Source organism: Thermobia domestica, chromosome 18 (genome assembly GCF_964235325.1).
Source record: "Thermobia domestica chromosome 18, izTheDome1.hap1.1, whole genome shotgun sequence".
NCBI lineage: Eukaryota > Metazoa > Arthropoda > Insecta > Zygentoma > Lepismatidae > Thermobia > Thermobia domestica.
Window position 1 is genome coordinate 161536616 of NC_137471.1, and position 21868 is coordinate 161558483.

A 21868-nucleotide genomic window follows, 5' to 3' on the forward strand; every position below is an offset into this window, starting at 1 on the left:
ATTATTACTATTATTATTATTATTATTTGAAATGACTTTTCCAACTCCTGTTACTGGTAATTGTATGGTTTTCCCTTGAGATACAGAGGTCTTCCACTTCAACAAATTCTTGATATTTTAGAATCGGATGACGTGCATGACATGCAAGACATGCTGAACCTCCGAGACCTAACTTCTTTTCGGATGAAGATTCGGGAAAAGGGGATGGAAATGGACAACCTTACAGGGCACCAACTTACGAGTCATGCTGAAGTTGTTTTTACAGATAATACTCGAGTTGGTGAAGATGATGTGACAACTCTGTCGTTACAACTGCGTTACGTGTAACGGGGTTCAGTCTGTTTTTAATGTCGAGCAAATTTCCAAAAATGAAAATAGAGAGAACTTGTTCGTATGAATTCGGAGAATATTAGCAAGCACAAGAAACTTACTGATCAAATGGAGCAGGATATCTCATATTATAGAATTAGAATCAAGTCCAAGAAGAGGTGGTGGCCGCCTCTCACTTGGATGATTGATGTATCGCATGAATCGCATGCTAATGTTGAGAAAAGCTAGAATAGGCATTCCACACTTAGAATTTGCAAGACATATTGTACAAACTGTTTTGCAAAATTATAAAGCCATTCTATTAGATGCAGGGTTTCCAGCCATTTCTGAGTCCAGCAGTCAAGAACACCATGTACGGGATGAAGTTTTGTCTTTATGGGAGAAACCACTTAGTGGTTCGGTCTAAGCTTAAACGTTGTGCAAGTACACTGTGTTCAAACACAGTACCTACGAAATGTTTCAAATGTAGCATGGGTTTGTGCGCGCACCAACTTTTTTTTTCAATCTCCATAAAGTCCCATATATATTGGGCTCCATAACCTGACAACTCCATAGTCCAAATACTGTGTTTACTTTTGCCTTCAAAAGTGTAACAATTTCTAAGACAATAAATGTCTCTTTTCTTTTCCATATGTGTTAATAATTTAACAAGGCATTCACTTAATCGTGATATGCGAAAGTACTTAAACGCCTAGCGTGTTCATATGATCACGGGGCACCATAACAAAACCGCGTACGTCACGAACTCAAAATTTGTCGTAAATTGTCTTTACACCTAAATAACCCAAAATTACAAATTTCACCGAAAATAGAAACAAAAAATAATTTCGGCATTAATGGGTTAACTTGAAATTGTCAAATATGAATTCATGTATTCTATAAGTAACTGGACGAGTAGGTACATTACTAAAGTTTACACGCAAAGTATTAACTCGTTTCACCACCATTTAGACGATCAGAAGAATTCAAACTTCAAGTATAAAGGTATGCCGTATAAACAAGCAACAGCGCATTCCGCAGGTCTGCTCGCCACCGCTGCTACAACACGACTGCCACTAGACTAGCGGGGAGGACACTGCTTACTTCCTGTGTCGTTAGGGATTACGACCACTGTACTGCCAGCTATCACTTCTGTGGGTTGTATACTATGATCACATGTTTCTTCTTTGCTGGAAGAGTTAAACCTACATTCTATGTAATACATGAAGTATTTAGGCCTACATGCTCTTCATATAATGTAATAAAAGGGTCATGCTGGGAATAAGGAAAAGAACATTCCTTGGACAAAACTGAAACTATTGGCATCAGAAATATTTATCTACGAGGCATGCGCAGTAGTATATTTCAGAATAGTTACTGTTTATTTCAGTAAACGAAGAAAGAGGTATAAAAAATCAAATATGTCGCGTCAACGAGATTGACCACAGTTGACAGAGGCGGAAGGAAATGTGTAGTAATACAACAACTTGGTTAAATTTATAATTGGTTCTTTATTCTGTAGTAGATCGTATCACAACTTTACGGGAGAGCAGAGAAAGACTTACTAACGCTGTCATATAGTAAGCTTTAGTAACACGATCATACAGACACAAATGGATGTAACTGTGAGTGCTACAACTTGGATTTAACGAAAGCCGTTTACATATTCGGTAGTTTGCAGGGTTGTATAAGACACAAAAGGATCAGACACAATACAATTCTTCATACCTCAGCTTCCAGTAACTAGATAAATATAATTTCTGGTTAGATACTGAAACTGCTGTCGGATTTTAATACATGACGTATTGCAGGATACAAAATGCTTTGCGTTACTTGTTTGTTTGTAGACAGCTACTAGCTTAGTGTTCTGAAAGGTTGTGTATAAACTAGAGATAGCCAATTCTGGAATTATAAATTTCCGGACTCCCAAAGGTAAAAGCGGGCAAATTTCGGAATTCGGAAAATTCCGATTTTGGAATAATTCCGGAATTCGGAAAAATCCGGAATTTAGAAATTTCTGATTTCGTTAACATTCCGGAATTCGGAACAATCCGGATTTTTTTTGAAATCCTGTGTTTTTCTCAATTCCGGAATTTTCTAAATTCCGGATTTTTCCTGAGTTCCGGAATTCTTCTGAATTAGGGAGTTTAACTTAATTCCATAATTTTCCGAAATCCGGAAAGTGAAAGTTCCGCTTCCGAAAAATGATTTTATTTTTGTTAATATGAATCGTGGCGGAAATAAGTCTTTGACTAGGTAATGGCGACTGCTTTGAAAGAAATGGGGTGTATTCAATTCAAGTCAATCTGTCATATTTGTAGTTTCGTGTGGAGAAAAACAAACTTGTGAACCAACGGTTTAAGAAAAACTCAAGTTATTAATGTAAATTTTTCCGACATCATAAAAGAAATACGAAAGACATTTTGAATTGAAGAAATATAACATACAAATTTGCAAGCGGAGACAAAGAAATCTAACATAACCAGACTAAAGACGAATCGTTTACCGCTTAGCGATCAAGGTCAAGCTGTTTTCGAGGGCGAGTTTCGAGTTGAGTCGAGTTTGATAATGGCTCGCTCGCTCGTTCAGCTCGTTTTAACTCGTTTTGAAATAATGGTCTGATTATACTGGAAAGCGAAAGCCATGAGAAATGTAAGCAGTAATGTGGAATACTTTTAGTGTTGCTCACTACAGGGCTGCGTCTCGTCTCGTAATTTTAGTGCATCTCGTGGGTCAATTTTAGTGTATCTCGTCTCGTCTAGATAACGAGAAGACAAGAGATTTTTTAATTATTATTATTACGAGACAGCCTCAAATATCGTAGTCACCAATGTAAGTATATACGGTAGTTCTTAAAATCAAGGTTGAGACCTTCACTGTCGAATTCTTGAGCCCAAGCAGAAGACCAACTCGGGTAGTGATATCAACCGGCTGGGCTCGTATAAACTGAGCGAACAGCTCGAGTCGGCTCGGTTGGGATGAGCCGATGACCCGAGCCGGCTCAGTTGGAACGAGCCATCGACTCAGCTCAATTGAGCCAATAGCTCGAGCTTTCTCGGTGGGGATGGGTCCTCTACTCGGCTCATGTGAACCGGTTCAAGCCAGCTAAGTTGAAACTAGTCCATCGACACGTTTCGATTCAGCTCAACTAAGCCGATGGCTCAAATCGGCTCGGTTGGGTGAGCGGTTGGCTCGGCTCACTTCTCGGTTCTGTTCGAAGTTAATGAGCTGTAAGCCGTGCCGCTCGAGCCGATGAGAAGCCTAAACCCGGTCCCAGCTATTTTGAACATGTTTGGCTGAGGCCTATAACTTTTAACAATTTTTGGTTCGAGCCCGAATACTTGCCCCTTCGGAACTCAAACCCAGAGCGTGACCGCTGTTCTTCCCTCCTGAAGACTTCTCGACGACCGAGATCGACAGTCAATTAGTGTTTATTATTCAGATACAAACCGTATATCTTTTAAAGATTATACACGGTGTTGATATAATAATAATAATAATAATAATAATAATAATAATAATAATAATAATAATAATAAAAGTTTTAAACTTGCCGTTGAAATTTGGCAAATCTTACTTAAAAGTAGAGATTTCGGGGAAAGGGTTCCGTACCTTCAAGACACACCTCTGCAACTACCAACATTTTAAACTGCAATGTTCCATTGAAGTTTCATGTAGAAAGTATTCTACTGTATGTTTTAAAGAAATAACTGTAATAAATATAACTGAATATCACGCAACAGTACGGCATATAATAAACTAATTTTTAGGATATGCAGAGGTAAATATAAAAGCTTTGCTACATAATACCTACACAGAGCATAATTCAATGAGCTCTGAAATATAATGTAACGAAATAGCCTATGAGATTCAATCTACAGAGCAATTGTTACTTCAAGAATGGGCATACACTATTTCGAGAATCGAGACAAGACGGGAATTGTTTACCATACTTTCCGTCTCATCTCGATTCTCATCTCCAAAGACATACGAAAATTTTGAGTTAGGCTTGACCCGTCTCGAATGTAAAATGTTAATTCTCATGTTATTTTATTTGTTTTAGAAACGAGATGAGAAACTCCTCTTCTCGTGTGCAACATTAAACCAAACCAAAATATTCTTTCCAAATGTCACGTTTCTGCTTGTAATGGTATGACCTGAGCGATAATTAGCTCCTAGCTTTTAATCTTCTACGAGATAATAATAATTATTATTAGTTTATTATTATTACTATTATTATTGCTGAAGATTTGATAGTTCAAGTATTGAAACATCCGAGTATTCAAATAGCTGAATATAATAAAACATATGTTATCGCCGATCAATCGCCATCAAAAATCCTAAAGTAAAAAAAATATACAATGTGCATTTGCACAAGCACCATGACCACTGAACCGCGATCGCTATGCGGTAAAAATTCGTTTTTAGCCTGGTTACGTTAGGTTTCTTTGTCTCCGCTTGCAAACTTGTATGATATATTTCTTTGATTCAAAATGTCTTTCGTATTTCTTTATGAAGTCGGAAACGTTTACATTAATAACTTGAGTTGTTCTAAACCGCTGGTTCACAAGTTTGCTTTTTCTCCACACGAAACTACAAATATGACAGATTGAATTCTCATACACCCCATTTCTTTCATAGCCGTCGCCATTACCTGGTCAAAGACTTATTCCCGCCACGATTCATACTAACCAAAATAAATTCATTTTTCGGAAGCGGGACTTTCACTTTTCGGATTTCGGAAAATCATGGAATTCAGAAAATTTCGGAATTGAGAAAACTCCGGATTTCGAGAAAATCGGATCTTTCCGAATTCCGGAATGTTAACAAAATCAGAAATTTCCAAATGCCGGATTTTTCTGAATTCCGGAATTATTCCAAAATCGGAATTTTCCGAATTCCGGAATTTGTTCGGTTTGACCTTCGGGAGTCCGGAAAGTAATAATTCCGGAATTGGCTATCCCTAGTTTATACACAACCTTACAGAACACTAAGCTTGTAGCTGTCTACAAACAAACAAGTAATGCAAAGCATTTTGTATTCTGCAATACGTCATGTATTAAAATCCGACAGCAGTTTCAGTATCTAACCAGAAATTGCACGTATCTAGCTACTGGAAGCTGAGGTATGAAGAATTGTATTGTCTTATCCTTTTGTGTCTTATACAACCCTGCAAACAACCGAATATCTAAACGGCTTTCGTTAAATCCAAGTTGTAGTACTCACAGTTACATCCATTTGTGTCTATATGATAGTGTTACTAAAGCTTTCTATGACAGCGTTAGTAAGTCTTTCACTGCTCTCCCGTAAAGTTGTGTTACGATCTACTACAGAATAAAGAACCAATTATCAATTTAACCAAGTTGTTGTATTACTACACATCTGCTTCCGCCTCTGTCAATTTCGATTTCGTTGGTCGATTTCGTTGACGCGACATATTTGCATTTTTATACCCCTTTATTCTTTTACTGAACTAAACAGTAACTATTCTGAAATATACTACTGTGCATTTCTCCGAGATAAATATTTCTGATGCCAATAGTTTCCGTTTTTTCCAAGGAAAGTTCCTTTTCTTATTCCCAGCATGACCCTTTTATTACATTATATGAAGAGCCTGTAGGTCTAAATTAGGGATTGTACCTAGTATCGGTCTCGTCTCGGTCTCGTCTCGATAATTCGAGACGAAACCGAGACCAAGACGGACTTTTGTATACCGAGACGAGTCCGAGATCGAGACGGACTTTTACATACCGAGATGAGACCGAGACGGAGGCAGACCTCTATGAATCGAGACAAGACCGAGACGATACCTTGGTCAGTCTCGAAAGTCTCGGTCTCGTCTCGAATTATGACAGCTATTTTGCCTTTACTCAAAATTTGTTTCGCTGCTCTGTGAGATAATATGTGAACGGTTGACTGATGTACAGTGGCGTATTTAGGGGGTAGGTGTCGGGCTGATGCCCCTCCCGAAATGAATTTGTGATCACTTTTTCGCATTGCACGTAGAACCAAAATGTTTCTTACCCGTTCCTCATGCTTCTCTCGAAACAAAATCCACTGCTGTTGTATATAATCATCTATATACATATACATATATATATATATATATATATATATATATATATATATATATATATATATATACAGCAGCGGATCCAGGAAATGATCAAGGGAGTGGTTAAACCATACTTTGCCTCTTTATCCAGTGTGAAGCAGGGTTGAAGTTCATTTTATTCCGTGTATACCTGAGCGTTAAGGGAGGATATGGCCCCTATAGCTCTTCCCTTGGAAACACGCCTATATATATATATATATATATATATATATATATATATATATATATATATATATATATATATATATATATATACTGAAAATTTGTACCATGTTGTGTGAAATGTTGAAGGGGAAATTATTTTAGATGCTCTGCAATACCACTAGGTAAACAAGCAGTGTTGGTAACGCAAAATAAAGTTGTATTTTCTCAAATTGCACTATGTACCTACTGCTAATTTAGATATTAAATAAAACCACAATATCACATACATTATTCATTGTAACAAAGGGCAATACAGTATCACCAACATCAACATTTTGGAGATCTCTAATAACTCAAATGGCATAGACGGTGCAATGTGCATCATTTGTATCTTAGCGTCAAATACTGTGATCATGGTATAATGTATTTCGAATGAATGAAGGATCAAAGATACAAGGAATGAAAAAATTAATTTTTATAAAGACTTGACTTCGAAAACGTGCTGACATATCACGTCTCATCATGTAGATGCTTCCAAAAGACTTAAGTGATCATAATGTCATTTACAACAATTGTTATTTCAAACCGTTTCAGAGATACCAAACACATGGATAGTGATTGTTGTACTGCTTAAAATAACGTATTTGTGTTAAATTTTTATAATGATTGTTGCTTTAGTTTGCTTCTATAACATTACAACAATAGCTTTTAGTGGTTTTAATTACAAGTCGCAGTTCCATTATTTTAAGTAGTGTTGCCAATATTATTTTAAATATATATTTCTAGTGCAAATAACGTAGCTAAACTGCAAAATATTTTTAAATTACTCGTAATTTATTTTATGGTGCAAGAATGTTTTCAAAAGACGATGTTTTTCGTAGTCTTTATAATGTTAATGTTAATGTCAAAGTTTTGGTTCCAGCAATACACCTAAATGCAAATTGTAACTGAAATTAAATGTAACTGATAATTTTTTAGTAACCCTGATTGTTTCCCTAAGCCTTAATCGTTATATACACAAAACCATGGGTAATTAAAAGTTATAATTACCCTCTAGTTACATTATACTTGTTTTAGTTTGACCACCGACAACCTCAATCTCGATCCATACCATAGCTGTATGCAGTTATTCAAGGACTTAGAGTTAGTAACACATTGTGTTGATTTTTGGTTTGGTTTTTTTTAGTCTCACGATTGTGCTAGGGCGTCTAAAGGAGACGTGGAGCTAATGATAATAATGGAATCCGAACCACTTCGGTCATTCAACTGTACTCCCACCGGAAATCGAATTCGGGACCATGCGAACCGAAGTCAAGCGTGCTAGCCATTAGACCAAATGGAGTCCTCACATTGTGTTGACTTTAAGCATTGAGTCAGTGTTGTCAGATTCGAAGATCAAAAACTAGCGTGTCTGTGCTCCAAAAGTAGCGGATTTGAACTATTTGTAGGACAAATATATACAGTAGAATGAATTATTTGGCAACTAATGACTAGTACTAATGAAATGATTTTTAATATGGGGTGGAAAATGTGCTGGACATATTGGAAGAAATTATGATCAATGAACAAAAACAATTCTAGACAGGATACCACAAGCTATAAACAGCCTAGAAAACGTTCTTCTATAAGAAGGTTTGACGAAATCAAGGACAACTGGGGAGTAACCTGAGAAAGAAAGAATTGCTCAAGATAAATATTTGTAGAGAAGACTTGGAAAGACCTTCATCTAGGAGTAGGTTGATAATGGTTGATTAAGTTTTTATTATATCTGGACCTCAGAGTTAGACTAAACCAAGTCATAATTTCGTTATTTTACAATTGAAGCGAAAAACCAGTTCCTTAAGTAAGACCTATAGTACTGTTTTTCAAACTATACTAAGTAGATACAAAGTAATAGGATGCTTTTAGACTTATATTATTACACCACTAGAAAGAACATAATCTATTAAAAAGTATTATTAAATCTGTTTCGATCAAAAAGTGACTTAGCATAGTCTACCTCTAAAATTCATATATATAAACTTTTACTGGGTAAGGTAGGGTAAAAAGCGATCCAAAAATTAACGAAATTCGTACAGCGATAAAAAAATATATACATTGTTGACTCTTCATATTGCAGCAAAACTACGAAAATTAATAGAAAAGAAAACTAGGAAGTTAAGAATCACTCGTATTGCCGGGACAGAGAAAATAGATACATATAGCTCGAATTACCTATACACTTATATAATATGTATGTTCATGTTTCGAAAGTAATTTTCAATCAACATAAAATTTCAACATAATGAACGCACGATAGTTTTCTCGAATAAAGATCACATGCACCGCTGAGAGTTCAGGAATAAGCTTAATCTATGTTACGGCACTGGATATATGCTTATGTAATACATTACGACCTTATTTACTTGTATAAGAAACAGAATGTACTTAAAGTGAGACGCGAACTATACGAAACATCGGACTTTGAATGTAACTTGTTTGGTGATCCAACCCGAGACCACAGATAGAGAGAATGAGTGCCATAGCTCCCACCACAAGGTTAAGGAAGTTTCTGTTTTAAAGTGTCAATTAAACACTGAGATGTGAAACGGTAATAAAGCATTTGATCAATTTGAAACAAAATATATTGTAGTAATAATTTACTCTATTTGTTAAGATAATGAATATTATATCTGTTTTTGAAATGGCAGCCGAAGCAGAATGTATTGGATAATAACGGAGAAATTGTAAAATTTCAATTTCGGTACGATTAAATACATTCGTGCTGCTATGTGTTGCGTTATCCGTTAGGAGGTATTGAACAATTCTGATTCAAAGGAAGGAAATAAACTACTGTATAGTACTGGGGTTAATTTAATAGATTTTAATTGTATAGGCAGTACTAAAACTATTTGAGACAAAGTCTATTGCTGAAAGTGAAATATGAGTTACTATCAGGGTTTCATCCCGGGTATGTTATACCCACTGATGATTGAACCTGGAACACACACATGGAAAGCATTAGCGCTAGCAAATTAGCTACAAAGAGATACACCATACCATAATTCTAAGTCTAGAATGAAGGCAAAAAATAAGAAGCGGAAACGACAGACTTACAATAATAATACTTTCACACTTTTAATTTCACACTATATATTTCGAGACTTTCGAGACGACACCCGAGACGAGACCGAGACTTGGCCTTCGAGACCGAGATCAAGACAAGCATTTATTGACCGAGACGAGACCGAGACCGAGACGCCGATTTTTGACTCGAGACGAGACCGAGACCGCGACAGCTATTTTCAAACCGAGACGAGACCGAGACTGTACAAAGTCTCGTCTCGTCTCGATACCATCCCTAGTCTAAATACCTCATGTATTACATAGCATGTAGGTTTAACTCTTCAAGCAAAGAAGAAACATGTGATCATAGTATACAACCCACAGAAGTGATAGCTGGCAATACAGTGGTCGTAATCCCTAACGACACAAAGAGTGAGCAGTGCCCTCCTCGCTGGTCTCCAAACGAATAAACGAAATGAAATCTTTGAGTTTTACGTCCCACGGTTATGCCGGTTAGGCTAAAGGAGACGGTGATGATGAGTAATGAATGAAATGGTGGAATGAAGAAAGTGGGAGGAAACGGGAGAACCCCGAGAAAACCCACGCACACGGTGTTTGTCCACCACAAAGTTCACTTGGCGGGGGCTGGGATCGAAGCAGGAACCCCAAGCACCAGAGGTGAACGCTCTACCACTGAGCCACCGCGGCCCCCTGGTCTAGTGGCTAGCACGTGCGCCGGATGTATGGTGTATGGTGTCCCGGGTTCCATTCCCGGCGGGAGAGCATCTATGATTTTTAACTGTCCTTGGTGTTTCTGTGTCGTGTCCCTGTCGTTATAAGTTATTAGAAAAAGCAAGTTAAACGAGTGAAGCAAGTAAAATTAGCAATAAGTAAGTTACTGAAACAGGTACGGTGAGTCAGCTAAAAAAAAACTGGACAAAGCACTGACATTTCGCGTCGTCCATGCGAGTTCGAACCTATCTCGGCTTGATTTTTTTTTCTGTTTGAGAGAAAGTATTGTTTGTTTTCGCTACAGGCAGCCACTCTTTTCGTATTTTTCTCCGTCGTTCACAGTTAAAGTAACTGACTATTCTTATTTTTTCTACGAATGATGGATCTTCTCTTTGGCTTCATGTCAAACATGCACACGTAATGAAAAGACGCTGTTGATAATAATAATAATATGAAATATTACTAGCTAACTCGTGTGTGTATTTCGACAATATAACTTTATATTATTATGTGGAAATAAGTAATGCTGGCTCCCCACGTATTTTTTTCGATGCGCCTTATGGGTCCACGATGTCCAACGTTGGTCCCAACTCACTAACGCCTCCTGTTCTCTCGATATAAGTTCATGACAATGACTCTTCGTTCATTTTGCAATGAAATCGCTTATTTTTCTGAGTACTATGAGTGCATACTCTCCAACGTTGCTCCCATCACTCTACAATTTCCCGTTCTCTTGATATAAATTGCTAATATTTTGTTTGTAAGGGAGATATGGCGTTACAATCATTTCGTTTGAAGAAGAATTGAAAAAGATATTGCCTTGCCACAAACAACACCTATTATTATTATTATTATTATTACTATTATTATTATTATTATTATTATTATTATTATTTTACTTACCACTAATGTTGCCTACCTTTATTTGCAATGCAATGTGCTACTAAAAAGCAAATCAAATAATACTCCTCGCTGTTCACGCTCCCGAACTCGAAATACATGATTTACAGTTCTCTGTGTTAGGGGAAAGCACATTTATTATATTATTCTTTCAAATAACACGTTTAACAAGTTACTTCACTTTCAATGTGTAATTTCATATCATCACTGACAATCATCTTGTTCCGATACGAAAATAACCCCCTCCTACAAACAAAAGCCTGACCGTAGCGAAAGGGCGTGAACCTTCTTTATGCGATTATTCGGGTCCAATATTTCAATAAGTCTCTGCACACAAATATTTCCGTAAAAAAGGAAAAGTTATTCAAACTTTCTGAATACCTATTTATGGGCAAAATTTGGTTTCCTTTGAAGTTTTTAAGAGTTTGAAGGGCCGCCATTTTGAACATTTTCTTCTGATTATTCTGGTTAACGAACTCAAGATATATCAACAATTAATGTTTGTGCCAAGTTTCGTCTCAATCCGCTGAAAATTAGGGTGATTAATGCATTCACAAATAGCGTTATATATATATATACAGATAAGTAGATAAATAGACACACAGAGGAAGAGATAAAAAAGTGTTTTCCTCCCTTCTCGCATCTGTGGTGCGTCAGAGCTAAACCGGGCCCCTTTGCAAAACTTATTGAGCAGCCTAACCTAAACAGAAACCTCTTACTTGCTAACGTAGAAACGTGGTCGGGAGGTGTAAGGCATGTAGAAATTGTATTTTTAATAACCATGAGTATGGATTCGAACACTCCACTTCCATGTTTTTCTTTTTACTTTTTGCAGCTACATCGGAACGTTCAAATTTTATTCTTTACTAATTGCAAATGGCCTTTACATTCAAAATATAAGGAATTTTGGTGGCATTTGTTCGGATTTTCTTCTCTTTCAAAATTAAGACAAGAATAAAAGCAATACGCAAAGACAAAAAGTATTATCAGTACTAAACATTACCAATAATAATTGCTACGAAAAACTAAATACGACCTCTTTTACCATCTCTCAGGAGCTGCATGTATTATTAACAAAAATTTTTAAAAAGGTCCCCACCGAAGATTCGAACTGGCGACCTTTGCATTTGTAAGCCAGCCCCTTAACTACTACACCAAGATCACGCTGTCGTGAACTTTTAGTTGTCGGCATACTTGTTGTATTTATGTTTTATGTTCCCACTTCGACAATTTTTACTCTTTTTTCTAAGTTTAACAGATGTTTCTGGCTTTCTCTTACGGTGTCGTCCTTTATTTACACTATGCACTATTCGTATTCACAGCTTGTGCCCCTCTGCAGTGTCTTATTCAGATTGAACTTTTCTTTTAGACCCTCAGTAAACATTTGATTGATTTAATTCTCATACTCTCCACGGATGGAGCGAAGGAATGCCAGACTCCAAAAATAGGTGTACAATTACTTTCCTGACAGAAAATACATGGTTAGAACCAAAACTTTTTTATTCAAAAGGTATTTACAATATATTCGTATGAATCTATAAGCAATGAAAGGAACTCTATAAGCTATTAAATATCTCAAACATGAATTGCATCTAAAAGGAACAAAAACCAAAGTACTTGATTCTTTTGTGCTCTCAATGCACCATATATGACATACAACCAAAATTCAAAATATTTATATGAAAAAACCTATATTGATATCTATATGGACAATTCCAGAGAGTTCTGTATGTAGTTAATAATAGCCTGTGATATATATTTAGAATTTCACTCTCCTAAGAGTAGTGTGAATAAAATAAAGCCGTCTAACATGTTAAAGCTAGCTAAAGCAACTGCAGGATAGAATATGCATATCATGTAATACCTCTGAACATTTATTTCACATTATATCCCATCGTCTTACTTAGCCGACGGGATAGAAGAATAGAATGAGAATACTAAAAATGCAATACAATCAAATAAAATAATGCCATTTAAAAGGTCAAACTTCGAAGATTCAAAATAACATTTACATACATTTCGATAGACTAATTTTTTTTTATTTCTTTTTTATTTTACAATCCAAACATATTTGACATCAAACGTTCAATTTCTATGGCCTCATCATTATCATCACCACTACCAAGTTGTAATTAATGTACAATAATATATTTTGCTATGAAGCCAAGAGTGCGAATCTTTTACACGTTAATATTCTTTCAATAAGCGTATTGTTTTACTCTGCGACTAGTTTAAATTAATTTCAGTCTATAAAGTTAGTACAATGTAAAACTTTACAACTACTGTTTCTACTAATACAGACAACTCCTTCTTAAAACACGAAGATTTACTTTTCACATTCCAAATAATCGCACAGCTACATTTGTTGTCCTCTTGTGATTAATTATTTATATCTCCACTAAGCCTCTCTCTCTCGGACTTAACGATGGGCGTGAGTGTTCTACACGGATACTCATAGTTACAGAGTAGAGGACACCGCATCCAATCTTCTTCCAACTTTCTTTTAAAGTACTCAGGAAAACTGCTGTCACGCATGTTATTGAGATACATGCAATACTGTCCATGGTATCCATTCCGAAATTCCCCACTGCCTGAAAGGAATGAAAAAGATATAATTCACATTTTGAGTACAAAAGTAATATGATACATAGAATTTCATATTTTCAAAAAATAAGTATTAGAAAATTGAATCTACTTTGCATTACATCACTTGAGATTTATTAAGCAATGTACTTCAGGCACTCCTGGAGCCATATATCAATGTTTATTCTACTACTACATTGATCACTAGAACATGGCTATGAGGGACAGGAAAACACAGCGGTAGAGCACTTACCTCTGGTGCATAGAGTCCTTGGTTCCATCCCCAACCAAGTAACCTTGTCGTGGAGAACATCGTGTCCGTGGGTTATCTCGGGGTACTCCCATTTCCTCCTATAAAAAACGTTTTAGTGAGCGGTATAGTAGTAGAAAATGCATTGATAAAGGGCCAAGAGAAGACCTAAAATAATTTTCTGTTATGAATCTCAAGTCCTAAGATGCAACATTGGCACTTTTTCACTATCAGGTAGTTCAAAAGTAGTGAGCCTTTTGCACAAAAGATGGTGTGAGTATCCCTAATCTCAGATTATATGAGTCTCAGCGAGTAAGGCTTAACATCATTCGTTAGCCGACGGTTGAAGCAAGTATATGGAAAATGTATCGAAATTCTCGCATTCAGACGTAAGATATGTCGTGAAAATATGTGTGCTTTCGGCAAAGCTGCATTATATCTTACGATTTTATTGCGATAAAGATATAAATGCTGCGTAGGTCTGCAACGAAATTAATGTTGTTTATGAACAAGATACGTTGAAAAACAGCAAACACAATTCAATCGCTTTCGTTCCAGAAATTTTGATGTCCAGAATGCAACTCGCTGTGAGCGACCAACCACAGAAAAAGTGGATGATATTCTAGGAAAAGTCCAGAAATATGATCGGCACTATTACCAATGACCTAATGTCCATCATCGAATAGTATTAAGTCATTTGCATAAAGCTAGGTAGAAAAAAGAGCACGACACTTTAGTAGCATATGAGCTGACTCAAAGAATTATACACGATTAAATTTTATCTGAAAATCTTACTGAAACGTAACGAATTCGAGCCATTTTTAATACAGTTGATCACAAGTGATGAAAAGCAGATAACCTACAACATCAATATACGGGAAAGATTGAAGTCGAAGAGAGCAGAAGTTCTACAATCTCTGACAAAGCTTACACATCACCACGGTAGATTAAGCTGTGCGTTTGGTGGAATTGAAAGAGTATCTTGCACCACGAACTGATGATGTCGGGCAGAACGACAGACTCGGACCTGAATTGTCGACACTTAATGCGAGTGTGCCTAGGAATTCAAATTAAACGGCTGGAACTTATCAACAGCAAGAGTGTGGTAAACTATGCTAACATCATTAGTGCGCTTACATACTTGACCTGTCAGAAACTGAGAGAACTCGGTCCAGAATAGATGACCATACGAGCAGAGACAACCTGTAAACTGCGTACTGTAAGCATGCATTGGAAAGCTTGCATCCGGCTTGGTTGGAAACCCGGAAACAAACTGGATTCCAGTAAGAAAGTTACATGGGTGCAACCTTGCATTCAGTGTTCCATTCAAGCTTGGCTCAACAGTTTTACGCTGGCAGCAAGCCAATAAGCCAATGAACTACCAGTGATGCTATGACGCTCTGCGAATCATCTAAAATATTGCATGCAAGTATCCTCGTCGCCAAAAGTGCCTTTACATCGCCGTGACGGGTATGTGACCGCGCAGTACTCCAAGGAAGGGATGGTTGCATAAGAAATTGTGATTAATTTTGAAGAGTTTTTATTTTGACTAGGGAAATAACGTAGTATAGGGAGTAAAGGCATAGATTTGAATCATCAGCGAACTGTCATCTCTGAAAACATTCGTATTTTCAGTTTTTCAATTTATTGTCCTATATGTGAAGTTAATAACTGCTAACAACTGCTACTAGCGCTTTTCACTCTTCAGGAATTTACTGTGACATGTTCGCAGGACACTTTTCTAAGTCCTAAATGTGTTAGTGAATTATTTGATTCGCCTCACTGTTCTTATTTGAGAATGGAAACTGATTAAGTTTAAGATGAATATGTTTCGTTGTCGTCAAGCAAGGGCCGTAATAAATGTAAATAAGATTCGTATTATTAAATAAAACACAACAGTATTTATTCCATGTATAGCACAATATAATAAAGTAATTAAGCAACATGATAGTCACTAACGCCTGCAGGATTTTTTCCAACGGGAAGGGGGGAGGTAAAAGACCGATATACGGTGTAGAGTTTTTCGATTTATTGCCCGATATATATTAAAAGTTATAAGATTTATCATTGATAGCGTATATCATCTTACTTTTTAAAATCGCCACTGTAGCCTATTAATCAGAACATTCATCTCCAGATATAATGTAGACAGAAGGAAGGAGATATGAAAAGTGGGGAAATAATTTTACTGCGCCCTGGATCATCGATTTACTCATACCCGCCCCTGTCCCACGCATTTTAGCTGCTGCGTTATATTTTTATATAATATATATATATATATACATGATTCCATGTCAAAATGGCCCGTCAGAAAGACCCCGCGTCAAAAGTGGCCCCGCAACAAAAGTGCCAAGTCGAAACTCGTCAAAAGGTTTCCTTCGTCAAAAGGGACCGGGTCAAAAGATCGTCGCGGGAAGAGAGCCCGAGTCAAGAAAGATATATGTCAAAAACCCGAGTCAAGGAGGACCCCGCCTCAAAAAAGCACAGGTCAAATGGTCCTCACCAGTAAAGAGGCCGAGTCAAAAGGGCCCTATGTCAAAAAGCCCGGGTCTTAAAGGACCCCGCCTTAAAATGGCACTGGCCAAAACGGTCCCGCGTCAAAAGGGCCCGGTAAATACAATTCCACGGCTAAAAATCCTGAAGTCAAGAGTGGAAATCAGGAGAAAGAAAGATATATGACCAGTGGCGTAACTAATTTTAGTGCACCCTGATCGTTGATCATCTATTTAGTCATACCTTCCCCCTGCCCCCCGCATTTCAGCTGGTATATATATATATATATATATATATATATATATATATATATATATATTTCTATGTCAGAAGGGCAGGGACAAAAGGGCGCGGACAAAAATATTCGAGTCAAAAGAGCCCAGGTCAAAAGGGTCAGAGTCGAAACGACCCCGTTGTCAAAAGGGTAAGTCAAAAGGTCCTCTCGACAAAAAGGCACTATCTCAAAAATGCCCGGGTCAAAAGGGACCCTGCCTCAAAATGACACTGGTCAAAACGGTCCCGTGTCAAAAGGGCAACACTTGAAAGGGCATCGCGACAGAAAGCCGCAAGTCAAAAAACCTTGCGTTTAAAGGGGACGAGTCAAAAGAGCCCCGTGTCAAAAGGGTCTGGTAAATACAATTCCGCGGCTAAAAATCTTGAGATTAGGAGTGGAAATCAGGAGAAAGGAAGAGATATGACCAGTGGCATAACTAATTTTGCTGCGCCCTCAATAATCAATTCACTCATACCCGCCACCTGTCCCACATATTTCAGCTTCTGTGTTATATGGTTCCATATCAGAATGGCCCGACAAAAGGGCGAGAATGGAAAGGCCCGAGTCAAAACGGACCCGGTCAAAAAGGCCCCACGACAAAAGTGCTCGAGTCGAAAGGGCCCTATGTCAAAAAAAGCCCAGGTCAAAGAAAACTCCGCACCAAAACGGCCCTGCGTAAACAAGACCTAAGTTAAAAGGCCCATCGTTAAGAGGAGCCGAGTCAAAAGAGCCTCGCGTCAAAAGGGCCCGGTAAATACAATTCCGCGCCTGATCGTTCATCATCTATTTACTCATCCCTGCTGGTAATAGATGGCTGCTGAATATATATATATATATATATATATATATATATATATATATATATATATATATATATAGCTCTGTCTAAAGGGCACGGACAAAAGGACGAAGACAGAAATGCCTGAGTAAAAAGGGACCGGCGACAAAAGGCTTCGAGTTAAAAGAGACCCAATGTCAAAAGTGCCCGAATCAAAAGTTCGACGCGACAAAAAGGCCCTATCTCAAAAATGCCCGGGTAAAAAATGACACCTCAAAAGGGCACGGTTCAAGACGGTTCCGTTTCAAAGTGGTCCTCCTCAAAGGGCCCCGCTACAAAAAGCCCCGAGTCAAAAAGGCCCCGCGTTAAAAGAGGGCGAATCAAAGAAGCCCTGCGTCAGAAAGGTCCCTGTCAAAAAGGCCCAGCGACAAAAGGCCCGGTAAATACAATTCCACGGCTCAAAAGGCTGAGATCAGGAGTGCAAATCAGGAGAAGGAGAGAGATATGACCTGTTGTTTAACAAATTATACTGCGCTCTGGATCGTTGATCATCTATTTACTCATACCTTCCCCATGCCCCCACGCATTTCAGCTGCTGGATATTCTATGTCAGAAATGCACGAGGGCGAGGACCGAAATGCCCGAGTCAAAAGTGCCCCACGACAAAACTGCCCGAGTCAAAAACGGCCCCGCGTCTAAATGGCTCGTGTCAAAAGGGCTCGGCGACCAAAGGACCTGAGTCAAAAGGGTCCAAATTAAAATGGTTCCTGGTCAAAAGAACCCGTACTCGGTGACAAGAAAGCCCACGTCAAAGAAGCCCTGGTCAAAAGGGCCAGAGTCAAAATGGTAACGCGTCAATAGGGTTCGAGTCGAAAGTGCCCCACGTAAAATAGGTCCGAGTGAAACAGTATCCACGTCAAAAGGAACCAGACGAGTGGACCGAAACTTTTCAAAATTTGGTCACGGGTAGCTTGGTCTAGGCCCCAGATCAAGACGAAGAGCTTTTATTCTAATTTCGAACTACGGGGTCTCAGGGGGACGTTTACCGGGACCGGCCTGGGGACCAGACAAGTTGACGGCCGAGAGTTACCAAATTTTGATCAAAGATACCTTGGTCCAGGTCCCACACCAAGGCAAAGCGTTTTGGACAAAATTCGAACCAGGGGGTCTCAGGGGGCGTCTACCGGGACATGTAAAAGTACTAGAAAATGACCGATATCAGTGTCGATTTCATAGTTTTCGCGGTCGCTGAGATCAATGGTGAAACTCCGATCGCATTAACTTCCAAATCCTTCCTATTCGGCTGCGGGCCGTGAGTCAACGAGGGGGGATACCGAAACGTAAAACTAATCTAAAATGACCGATATTAGTGTCAAAACCATAGTTTTTGCGGTTGCTGATATCAATGGTGACACTACCATTAGCGATGTGTTAAATTCATCCACCGTTGTATGTGGGCCTTGGGTCACCAGAGGGGGGAATTCCGAGACATGTAAAAATAATCGAAAATGACCGATATTAATGTCAAATCCATAGTTTTCGGGGTCGCTGAGCTCAATGGTGAAACTTAAAACCGCGTTTACTTTCACATTTAGCCCCCATCAGCTAAGGAACGGGGGCATTATAAAGGGGATCACGAGACAAGTAAAAATAATCCACAATGACCGATGTCAAATCCGTAGTTTTCGCGGTCGCTGAGATCAATGGTGATACTTTCATTAGCGATTTTTTAGCCACTATTGTATGCGGGCCGGGAGTCACAGGGGGTGGGGATTGCGAGACATGTAAAAATAATGGAAAATGACCGATATTAGTGTCAAATCCATAGTTTTCGCTGTCGCTGAGATGAGTGGTGATACTTCCACAGGCGTTGACTTCCAAATACAGCCCCCATCGGCTGCGGACCAGAGGCGTTGTTTTTTCAAAATTGGAACCAGATGATCATAGGGGCTTTTACCGGGATATGTAAAAAGTAGTAGAAAATGGCAGATGTTAGTGTCACATTCATAGTTTTCGCGGTATTGGTTGGGGGGCAGAGGTTTTTTTTTTCACAACTCGAACCAAGGGGGTCTGAGGGGGCGTTCACCGGGACATGTAAAAGTAGCAGTAAATGACCAATATTTGTGTCGAATCCATATTTATCGGGGTTGCTCAGATGTATAGTGACACCGCCGATAGTGTTTACGTTCAAATTCAGCCCCCATCGGCCTTCCCAATGAAAACACATGTTTTTGTTGGATATATATTCACACATTATATATCCAATTTTAGAAATGTTTCTTAATTGTTCTCCCGTTCTTCAGTTTGTTTACATTGACATTTTATCCCATCCGAGCGAAGAACGGGCATAACAGCTAGTACGAAATGGTAAAGTGTTTTTTATGAACCAAATTACAATGAATTCAATTATATAGATAATTATTACAATTGTAATACATAATTATTTCCTTGTTGAATTATAGATACTTTTCAGTGGAAAAAAGAATAAAATTTGGAAGTCCCAAATCAACGTAAAGTAGACCAACGTAAAGGAAAAATGTATAACATTTTCCATATAATTAAGCTTACAAACTTAAAATTCCCATGTAAAATTTCCATTTCCATTTTTTGTGCCGTTTTGTACGCCTATTTCCTCGTTTTCTGCGTCACCGGAAATGACTCAATTTTATCCTACAAATATGGTTTAACAAGTTAATGCTGTTCCGTCAGGAACGATTTCGAGGTAATTTCCTTCACATCGTCTTGTGCGTGTTTTCTATCGTTTTGTAAGCCTATGTCCACGTTTTGTAAATCAATGGTAGTGTGTCAAAATGGGCATTCAATGTGGGAAGAAAAATGAACTACTCTCCCACCAAGATCGAATTTCGAGGTCGCTTTTTTCGCATTGTTTAGTGCATGTTTTTACCGTTTCTGCGCATATTTTCACGTTTTGTGCGCCAACGAAAGTAGATCAAAGACGACCTACAAATATGACTGAAAAATACATATTCATTCCACTTTCAAGGTCCATTTTTACCCACTTGCACTGATGCACAAAGCGACACAAATTATGCATAAAAATGTGAAGGAAACGACCTCGACATTCGATGGTGACGGAACAGCATTAAGTTATTCCGCTATACTTGTAGACCATTTTGACCCATTTTCGTTGTCGCACTAAAGTGGAAACAGGAGCACAAAACGGTACAAAGCAGGCACTATACGATGCGAAAGAAACGACCTCCAAATTCGATAGTGGCGGAACAATGGCTCTTTTTCCTCACACCTTGATGGACAATTTTGACGCATTTCTGGTGATGCTCAAAACGTGGAAGTAGGCGAACAGAACGGTACAAAATACACAATAAACGATGTGAAGGAAACGTCCTCCAAATTCGTTTGTAGCGGAACAACATTAACTTATTTCATTATATTCGTAGGTCCATTTTGACCTACTTCCGGCGACACACAAAACGTACGAAACAGGCACTAAAAGATGCGAAAGAACCAACCCCGAAATTCGATAGTGGAAGAACAATGAGCCATTTAACTTCCACTTTAAAGGCCCGTTTAACTCACCTCGGATGATGCACAAGACGAGAAATAGGCGCAGAAAGCTTTTTAAAAAGGCACTAAACGATGCGAAAGTAACGATCTAGAAATTCGATAGTGTCGGAACAGTGGGTCATTTTTGTCACACTTTGCAGGCCCATTTTGACACACTTTTGGGGACGCGCAAAACGTGGAAATAAGAGCACAAAACGGCACGAAACATTCACTAGTCGATGTGAAAGGAAGGACCACGAAATTCGGTAGTGGCGGAGCAGTGGGTCATTTTTATCCCACTTTCGAGGCCCATTTTGACCGTCTTCCAGTGACGCACAAAACGTCGAAATAGGCGCACAAAAGGGTACCCGATGTGAAATTAACGACCTCGAAATTCGACAGTGGTGGAACTCTTAATCATTTTCGCCCATCTTGGAAGCCGATTTTGACCCACTTCCGGTGACGCACAAAACGTGGAAATAGGGGCACGAAACGGCACGAAGATTCAGTAGTCGATGCGAAAGGAAGGACCACGAAATTCGGTAGTGGCGGAGCAGTGGGTCATTTTTATCCCACCTTTGAGGCCCATTTTGACCGTCTTTTAGTGACGCACAAAACGTCGAAATAGGCGCACAAAATGGTACGCGATGTAAAATTAACGACCTCGAATTTCGATAGTGGCGGAACTCTTGATCATTTTCGTCCCATCTTGGAAGCCCA